Here is an 8,815-nt window from a genome sequence, read left to right as displayed (position 1 = left end):
TTAACATATTAAATATAGGTTAAAATTCCTTTTGAAAAATAGGAAAAGTTTTGGACACGTATGTCCAGGACACGTGGAAGAATGCACATGTTTTAACATGTGTATGATGTCACGGAAAAGAGAAAGTTCTAGGAATAGAGAAAAAACTTTAGTTAGAAGAGACAGTCAGTGAGAAAACTCAGGGACAGTCAGACGTCTGGAAGCGAGACGTCACTTCAAGAAAAAATGTGAAACTTTGAATTCTTGATGATGGAATCACGGCCGTGTGAAGAATAAACCACCAAGTGTTTTTTGTAAAGCTCGTCTTGTGTCTTATGATTCTTAAAAAAAAGGTAAAGTCCAATTGTATTATATATTTGTGTTATATGTCTTTACATACACGTCTCAACATCATAATGTCCGAACTGTTTGAACACTGTGTCCTCACTCAAAGAGCTTTCTTCTCCTTCTAATCTACACAAGCAAAGAAATGAACATTTTCATATATAAGAATCTCTCCTAACAGGAACTATCTCTTTAGAACTCTTACAACAACTTCTTTCTCTCTCTGAGTCTTACAACATCCCTCACTGTAATAAGACTCTTTCGAGACAAACTCTCTATAATAAGACTCTTCCTAAGACTCCCTGTAAGCATCTCTACCTAAGACTCTCTAAAATGAAACCCCTATATGTAACATATTTTCATGCCAAACTAAAGTCTACTGGTGTATTGAGCAATACAAATATCATCATTATATTATTACGCTTATCGCTCCGTCCGTTATCGTGCTGTGCATCCCTAAAAAAGAAAAGTGGAATATTCCAAAAAGTGGAATATTCTAACTAAACCTTGTCACCCTTGAAAAATATAAAAAAAAAATGGTGTCGCTGTTGAGGCAAAGCTAATAAAAATGATTTGTCTTTCTTGGCCTTTTGGCTAAGATCAAAGTGTAGTATCTGTCTTCAGGTGTTACATTTCAATTTCTTCTCTCTCAGTGGAAGAGAAATCCTTTACGACTAAGACAATTTTTAAGACAATTTTTTCTCAACATTTAAAAACGACCCTGCTGTCTAAATCTGTCACATGGGGAGGCATTGTGAATAGGTACTATGTTTAATATTAATAGGTACTATGTTTTAATATTAAAAAAAGTAACTGGAAAAAGTTATTTCTGATTTAATTACAAAATGCCCTGGAAATGTCACTTCTGATTAATTATAAAATTCCCTGGAAAATGTCCGTTCTGATTATTATTTTTTTGTTTACTTGCCTCCCCACAAGGGCGGAATTGGACATGAGGTCGGTTAAAAATTTAGGGCAAAACCAGCTCCCCAAAAGGGGCACTCTGGTCAATAACAAAAATAGTGTATCAGTATTGAAGGATTTCCCCTCCATTAACCAAGAAGAGGGGATTTAAGTCACTGGAATGCTGAAACTGATACTACACTCAGAAATTCATGTTGAAGCGATAGTTGCCTAATCCTTAACCGTGTTAATGTTTTTATGTATTACTTTCGAAAAGCTGCTGAAACAGTTTATGATTTAAACATTACTTTATTTCAAGTATATTTTAAGCAGTGGGTTATGGGATATGAAGTCAATTCCGGAAATTACTCAAACCGTTTATGATTTAAACATTACTTTATTTCATGTATATTTTTAACAGTGGGGTGGGGGATATTAAATCAGTCCCGAAAATGGGTGAAACAGTTTACGCATTACACATTACTTTATTTAATGTATATTTTTAACATTGGGGTGGAAATATGAAGTCGGTTCCGGAAATGGCTGCAACCATTTACATTTTGGACATTACTTTATTTATATTTTTAACAGTATGATGGGAGATAAGAAGTCGGTCCCGGAAATGTCTGAAAAAGTTTACAATTTATACATTACTTATTATTTCATGTATTACTTTATTTCATGTATATTTTCAACAGTGGGTGGAGATTATAAGTCAGTTCCAGAAATGGTTGAAACAGTTTACTATTTAGACATTACATTATTTCATGTATATTTTTAGCAGTGGGTTAGGGATATAAAGTCAGCCCCGGAAATTCTTGAAATAGTTTACGATTAAAACATTACTTTATTTAATATATATTTTCAACAATTGGGTGGCGGACATAAAGTTAATCCCGGGATTGAATGAGATGTGCAAATATATACTATCAGAAAGCACCGCTCAATATTGAATGAGATAGGTGAAAAACATATAGTAGCAAAATACCCAGGGTCGCCCGGGATCGAATGAGATAGGTAAATGACATATATTAACAGAATATGCTGCCTAACCCGGGATCGGATAAGATAGGTGAAACATATATACTATGAGAATACCCAGAATTGATTGATTTGTTTGTAATGAAATAATCAGCCCAGGCAATATATCTAAGTTATTATTTAAGTAAGGGGGAGCGACATAATGGGTTAAAGTTATGAAAGTTATTGTCGAAATTATTAACATATCCAGGAATTATGAAAAATGATGAAATGTGAGTTACTTGATTGGTGTGTTTGTAATGATATAATAAGCCCAGACAATATATCAAATATATTATATAAGTAGGAGGGAGAATTATAATGTGGGATTTTAATGATAAAAATTATTGTCGAAATTAGTAACATATCCAGGATAATGAACAAAGATTAAATGTGAGTAAATCGATTGTGTGTTTATAATAAAATAATCAGCCCAGGAAATATATCAAAGTAATTACGTTAGTAAGAGAGGGCGATAAGGATGGTTTAAGTTATAAAAAATAATTGTCGAAATTAGTAACATATCCAAGAATTATGAAAAATGATATGTTATTTAATGCATTAGTGTGTTTGCAATGAAATAATCAGGTTAGACAAAATATCAAAGTTATTATTTTAGTAAGTGGGGCGATGATGTAAGTTAAAATGATGAAAAATGATTGTTGACATTAGTACCATATCGAAGAATTATGAAAATGACGAAATGTGAGTTGATTGGTGAAATAATAATCACCGATTGATTGCAATGAAATACTAATCCCAGATAATATATCAAAGTTATTATTTTAGTAGTGGGGAGGGTTAATAATGTGGGTTAAAAATATTAAAAATAATTGTCGAAATGAGTAACATATCCAAGAATTAAGAAAAATGATCAAGTGTGAGTTAATTGAAAGTTGTGTTTTTATGAAATAATCAGCCCAGACAATATATCAAAGTAATTTTTTAGTAAGAGACGGCGACGAGGATGGTTTAAATTATAACAAAATTATTGTTGAAATTAGTAACATATCCAAGATTTACAAAAAATGACGAAATGTGATTTAATTGATTGGTGTGTTTATAATAAAATAATCAGCCTAGACAATATACTAAAGTTATTATATAAGTAAAGGGGAAGGAGATAAGGAGGGCTTAAATTATGAAAAAGTATTCTCGAAATTAGTAACATATCAAAGAATTACGAAAAAATGATGAATATTAGTTAATTGATTGGTGTGTTAGTAAGGAAATAATCAGCCTAGAGAATATATCAAAGTTATTATTTAGTAAAGAGGGAAGGGCGAAAATGTGGGTTAAAATTATGAAAAATGATTGTTGAAATAAATAACATATCCAAGAATTATGAAAAATGATTAAATGTGATTTCATGCATTAATGTGTTTGTAATAAAATAATAAGCCCAGACAATATTTCAAAGTTATTATTTTATTAAAGAGGGGACGATAATGTGGGTATAAATTATGAAAAATGATTGCCGAAATTAGTAACATACCCAAGAATTATGAAAAATGATGAAATGGATGTTAATTGATTAGTGTGTTTGTAATGAAATAATCAGCCCAGCAAATGTATCAAAGTTATTATTTTAGTAAGGTTGGGCGACAACGTTGGTTTAAATTATAAAAAAAAAATATTGTCGAAATTAGTAACATATCCAAGAATTATGAAAAATGATGAAATGTGAGTTGATTTATGTGTGTGTTTGTAATGAAATAATCAGCCTAGACAATATATCAAAGTAAGGTGTGTGAGTTTAAATGATGAAAACTTATTGTCGAAATTAGTACCATATCCAAGAATTATTAAAAATGACGAAATGTGAGTTAATTGATAGTTGTGTTTTTTTATAAAATAATCAGCCGATACAATATATCAAATTTAATATTTTAGTAAAGGGGGGGCGGTAATGTGGGTTGAAATTATGAAATATTATTGTCGAACATAGCAACATATTCAATAATTATGAAGAATGATAAACTGTGAGTTAATTGACCGGTGTGTTTGTAATGAAATAATCAGCCCAGGAAATATATCAAAGTTATTATTTCAGTAAGGGGGCAGTACAGTTTTAATAAAAAAACTAGAATAATATGATTGTGCCTTCATTCAGAACGCTCACAGCATGCCCAGCAACAATATATTACATATGAAAAATGCTGCTGTAGAATTTCCACAGGTCCTGCTAGTTGAAATAAATACTGCAACAAGTATTGAAATAAATACTGCAACACAATATGTGATAATGTAAGTGCACATTTGAAACAGTTTCAATTATACTATATTGTTCTATATATATATGAAAAGAATAAAAGACATTGAATGTCAATATACTTTTGAAAAAGACGATCAACAGCCAAAAAATGTCAAAACTTATGAATAATTTATTATTAAAACACATTGTTTTGACTTTCGAAAATGTTCCAAATTATTATTCCATCAACGTATCAAGTGTGATTTTGTTCCTCTGTCGCTCTACCTAGCCCCCTCTCTCAGTGTATATATATATATATATATATATATATATATATATATATATATTATTACAATAATAATTTTAAATACCTACAGACACTAGTGTTTCATCCTTTCGGGAATCATCAGTGCAGGGTGACACAATTACTACCGATCAGGAGATTCGAACCTGGCCACAAAGCCATCTCAGACTCCATCAGCAAGGAACAAACCTCACGGCCAATCTCAACCATGAGAAATATAATTAAGATTTTAACATTTATTTTTTACATGTCATAACATTCGGCTATATATATATATATATATATATATATATATATATATATATATATAGGAGCAAACACTTAATAAAACATGTTCAAAAACACTTTGAAAAAGAGTTAAAAACATATTTAATCTGAAAAGGAAACACTTGATAAGTGGACACTAGCGCACAAGTACATGTATTTGGTGACTTTAATGTCCACCACAAAAAGTGGCTTGGATTCTCTACTTACACAGATGCAGCGGGCAGCACAACTCATAGCTTCACTATATTTCACTCCCTATCACAAATTGTTACGTTTCCAACCCGTTTCCCTGACCAGGAAGAACAACACGCATCACTTTTAGATCTGTTTTTGACCACAGTTCCTGATGATTGCATAACAAAGGCCGACAACCCACTCAGGAACGCTGATCATGCAGTGATAATGGTTGAAATCGCCCTAAACCCTAGAGCCAAAACTGAAGAGCCAGTGCTCAAAACAACGAGATATTATAAAAAGGATGACTGGGAAGCCATCAGGGAACTCATCAGAGATGCCCCATGGGGAAATATTTTCTCTCTCCCTGCTGAACAGTGTGTAAACGAGACCACTGACTGGTTCAAAACTGCAATCGAAGCGCATGTTCCCATGCGGAAATTTTATAGTAAGCCTCACTCTCCCCAATGGTTTACTTCGACTTGCGCAACTACCATTGCTCAAAAGCAGCATGCATACCGCAGATTTAACCGAAATAAGTCCAGTTCAAACAGACTGAAGTATATAGAAGCTAGAAATAATGTTAAGAAAGAAATAGCGACAGCTAAGAGAGAATTTACGGAAACCACTAAAAAATGCATCGAAGCACAAAAACTAGGGACTCAAGACTTCTGGAAAATCTACAACAGTGTAGTAAATAATGGGCAATCAACAATTCTCCCACTAACCAACAAACACGAGGTTGTCTCCTCAGCAACCGAGAAGGCTAACATGCTTGCCAGTCAGTTTGCCTCAAACTCCACACTGGACCCTTCCAACCACCCCCTACCTGACTTTCCCATGCAGACAGACGCCACGTTAGATGATCTGAAAATCACCCCTGCTCAAGTGCATGCTATCATAAAAAACCTTGACACTTCAAAAGCATGGGGACCCGATCTCATCCCAGCTGTGCTATTAAAAAAATGCTCAGCCGAAGTAGCTCCAGTTCTCTCCAAACTCTACAACAAATGCCTTAATGAAGCTTGGTTTCCGGGTTGTTGGAAAACTGCTTCTGTTGTACCAGTATTCAAGAATTCTGGCGAAAGGACTGACCCATCAAATTATCGCTTCATTAGCCTCCTCCCACTTTTTGCCAAAATATTTGAGACCTTAATTAACCATGCTCTAGTCCATCACCTTACAGATGCTAAACTTCTGACTGACCAACAATATGGATTTAGACAAGCCCGTTCCACAGCAGACATCTTCACTGTAATCTCTGAACGCATATACCATTCACTGGACAAAGCGGTGGAGGGCAGAGCGGTAGCTCTAGATGTATCTAAGGCTTTTGACAGGGTATGGCATGAAGGTGTCCTCAGGAAAATCAGATCATACAGTATCACTGGTAGAATACTTAACATAATTAAATCCTTAGATAAGAGAAAAATCCAGTTTGTCCTCGAGGGTCGTACATCTAAACAATATGATATAAATGTGGGAGTGCCCCAGGGGTCTATCCTTGGACCTCTATTGTTCCAGATATTCATAAATGACTTCCCCGACAAAATTGCCTCTGAGATGGGTATATATGCTGATGACACTTCACTCTATAACAGGCACGACAGGAAGACGAATGAACACATTTCTAAAGAAATGGCAGAAACACTAGAGGAAGACCTCCTATCTGTAGTGGAATGGGGACAAAAATGGTTGGTCACGTTCAATGCCGCCAAGACTAAACTAGTTTCATTCAGTAATTACAAGAAACCCTTTATCTGAGAGTACATCTTTCAAACTCCTTGGCCTAACGTTCACAGGAAACATGAGTTGGAACAATTACATTGAGGGCATTGCCAGGGCCGCTGCAAGAAAGGTGGGCTCTCTCTACTGTGCTAGACAGCTACTAACACCCGAAAGTATCCTGTACATCTATAAGGCCACCATTCCCCCATGTATATGGAGTATTGCTGTCACATTTGGGCTGGTGCATCTGCTACTAGTCTCTCGCTCCTTGACAAGGTTCGAAAGAGAGCCGCAAACCTGATAGGCTCTGAACTGGCATCTAAGCTTCAGCCTCTGTCCTATCGATGAAATGTTGTATCCCTCTGCCTGTTCTACAAGTATTTTAGTGGTGAATGCTCTGACGAACGGCAATCACTTGTGAGCACCCTCGACAAATCTGACAGGCTGCTAAATCCCACCCCCACACTGTAGAAATCCCTAGATGTAAAAGATCTTACTACTCCAATAGTTTCTTCCCCAGAACCGCTAGACTTTGGAATTCCATTCCTGGTCCCTGCTTCCCCAACAGTACTGATGTGCAAAAGTGCAAGTGTAACGTGAACCGACATCTTGCTGCCCAAATCGCTACATAGTACCCCAGTAGTTGTTGCCCCTGATAGTAGCCCCTTACACCAAAGTGGCAATTTGCCTTGTTTGGGGTGAAAATGTAATTTAAAAAAAAAAAAAAAAAATCCGCGGAGTTTCGAAGAAATACTTTCCTACTCATCAGAGGGTAGGAATTAACAAAATACGGGATCGGATTTTGCATACAAAAGTATTTGATGAAACAATAAGTAAGTCAAACATCTTATTTGACAACAAAAAGTGGAGCAGAGGGAATATGGTGAAGAAAAAGGTGATTACATGTGAATGGATAGTCTGGTGAAAGGTAAATAATCCAATGACGGTAAAATCCAAAAATATAACTCCAAGAAAGTTAATTGAGTTTCCATTTGCACAAGTAAAATCCAAGGAAATCACGTAATTGGAAGATGGTCCAAAATAATCCAAAAGGCCGAAATCCATGGAATAATTCACAAATATGTACAAAGAAAAGAAAAGGGGAAAATTCCAATAATATTAATAAAAGAAAAATAAGATACACTTTTCACACGACTGCCGAGACAATAAGAAAGATCAGGGAAGAAGAAGAGGAAAAAAATTAAATGGTGATAGAATTAAATATAAGGTAGAAAAACAAATGTCAAAATGATTCAGACAAAAAGGATGTTAAAAGGCGCGAAAAAAATATAGGGCCAAAAAAATAGGTCAACTGAAATGTACAGGTTATTACTTAAGAAAATGTCATTTTATTTTATTTATATATATAATATTAAATGAAAGATGAAAAATAAGTTATATATAACTTTATCATCAGAACAATAAGGAAAAGTTAAGAAAAAACTTTTTAGGCCATGCCATTTCGAAACAAAAGAGAAAAGCCAGAATTATATAAAATACAAAAATAGATAAAAACTGGCTGAATAACATTCATATAAAAATTGAGAATGAATAAGATAATATGGTAAAAAAATAATTCAGAAATATTAAAAGTAGGTGCAATATAGAAAAGTAAATCGGAAAGATAGTATATATGTAGGTAATAGTAAACAGAAAAACATGTATCACTACGAAATAATAAGGACCATTAAAGAAGATTAAATAATAAAAGAGGAAAAGGAAAGATAAGGAAGATGAGAGAAAGAACAACAGAAGATAGAAAAAGTACATAAAGAATACAGAAATACATATATAAATAGAATCTGAAAATAAAGAAAATAAGATGAAAAAATTAATTGTTCAAAAAGTTTTAAAATGAAAATAAAATTTTAACAAACACATATTTATACAAGCTCAAGAGA

At 33.8% G+C, this 8,815-nt stretch overlaps 1 protein-coding gene and 1 pseudogene across 1 annotated transcript in view; both read left to right on the top strand.

Moving 5' to 3' along the window:
- LOC145292193 (cilia- and flagella-associated protein 65-like) overlaps positions 1-8,815 on the top strand; it is a 2,765,874-nt gene that overhangs the window by 1,221,560 nt on the left and 1,535,499 nt on the right. The window lies entirely within an intron of this gene.
- LOC145292560 (U2 spliceosomal RNA) lies at positions 898-1,024 on the top strand (annotated as a pseudogene).

Source organism: Euprymna scolopes, chromosome 13 (genome assembly GCF_053919585.1).
Source record: "Euprymna scolopes isolate OS-2025 chromosome 13, ASM5391958v1, whole genome shotgun sequence".
Classification (NCBI taxonomy): domain Eukaryota; kingdom Metazoa; phylum Mollusca; class Cephalopoda; order Sepiida; family Sepiolidae; genus Euprymna; species Euprymna scolopes.
Note: the sequence above shows the minus strand (reverse complement) of the source record. Positions and strands in the feature narration are given on the sequence as shown.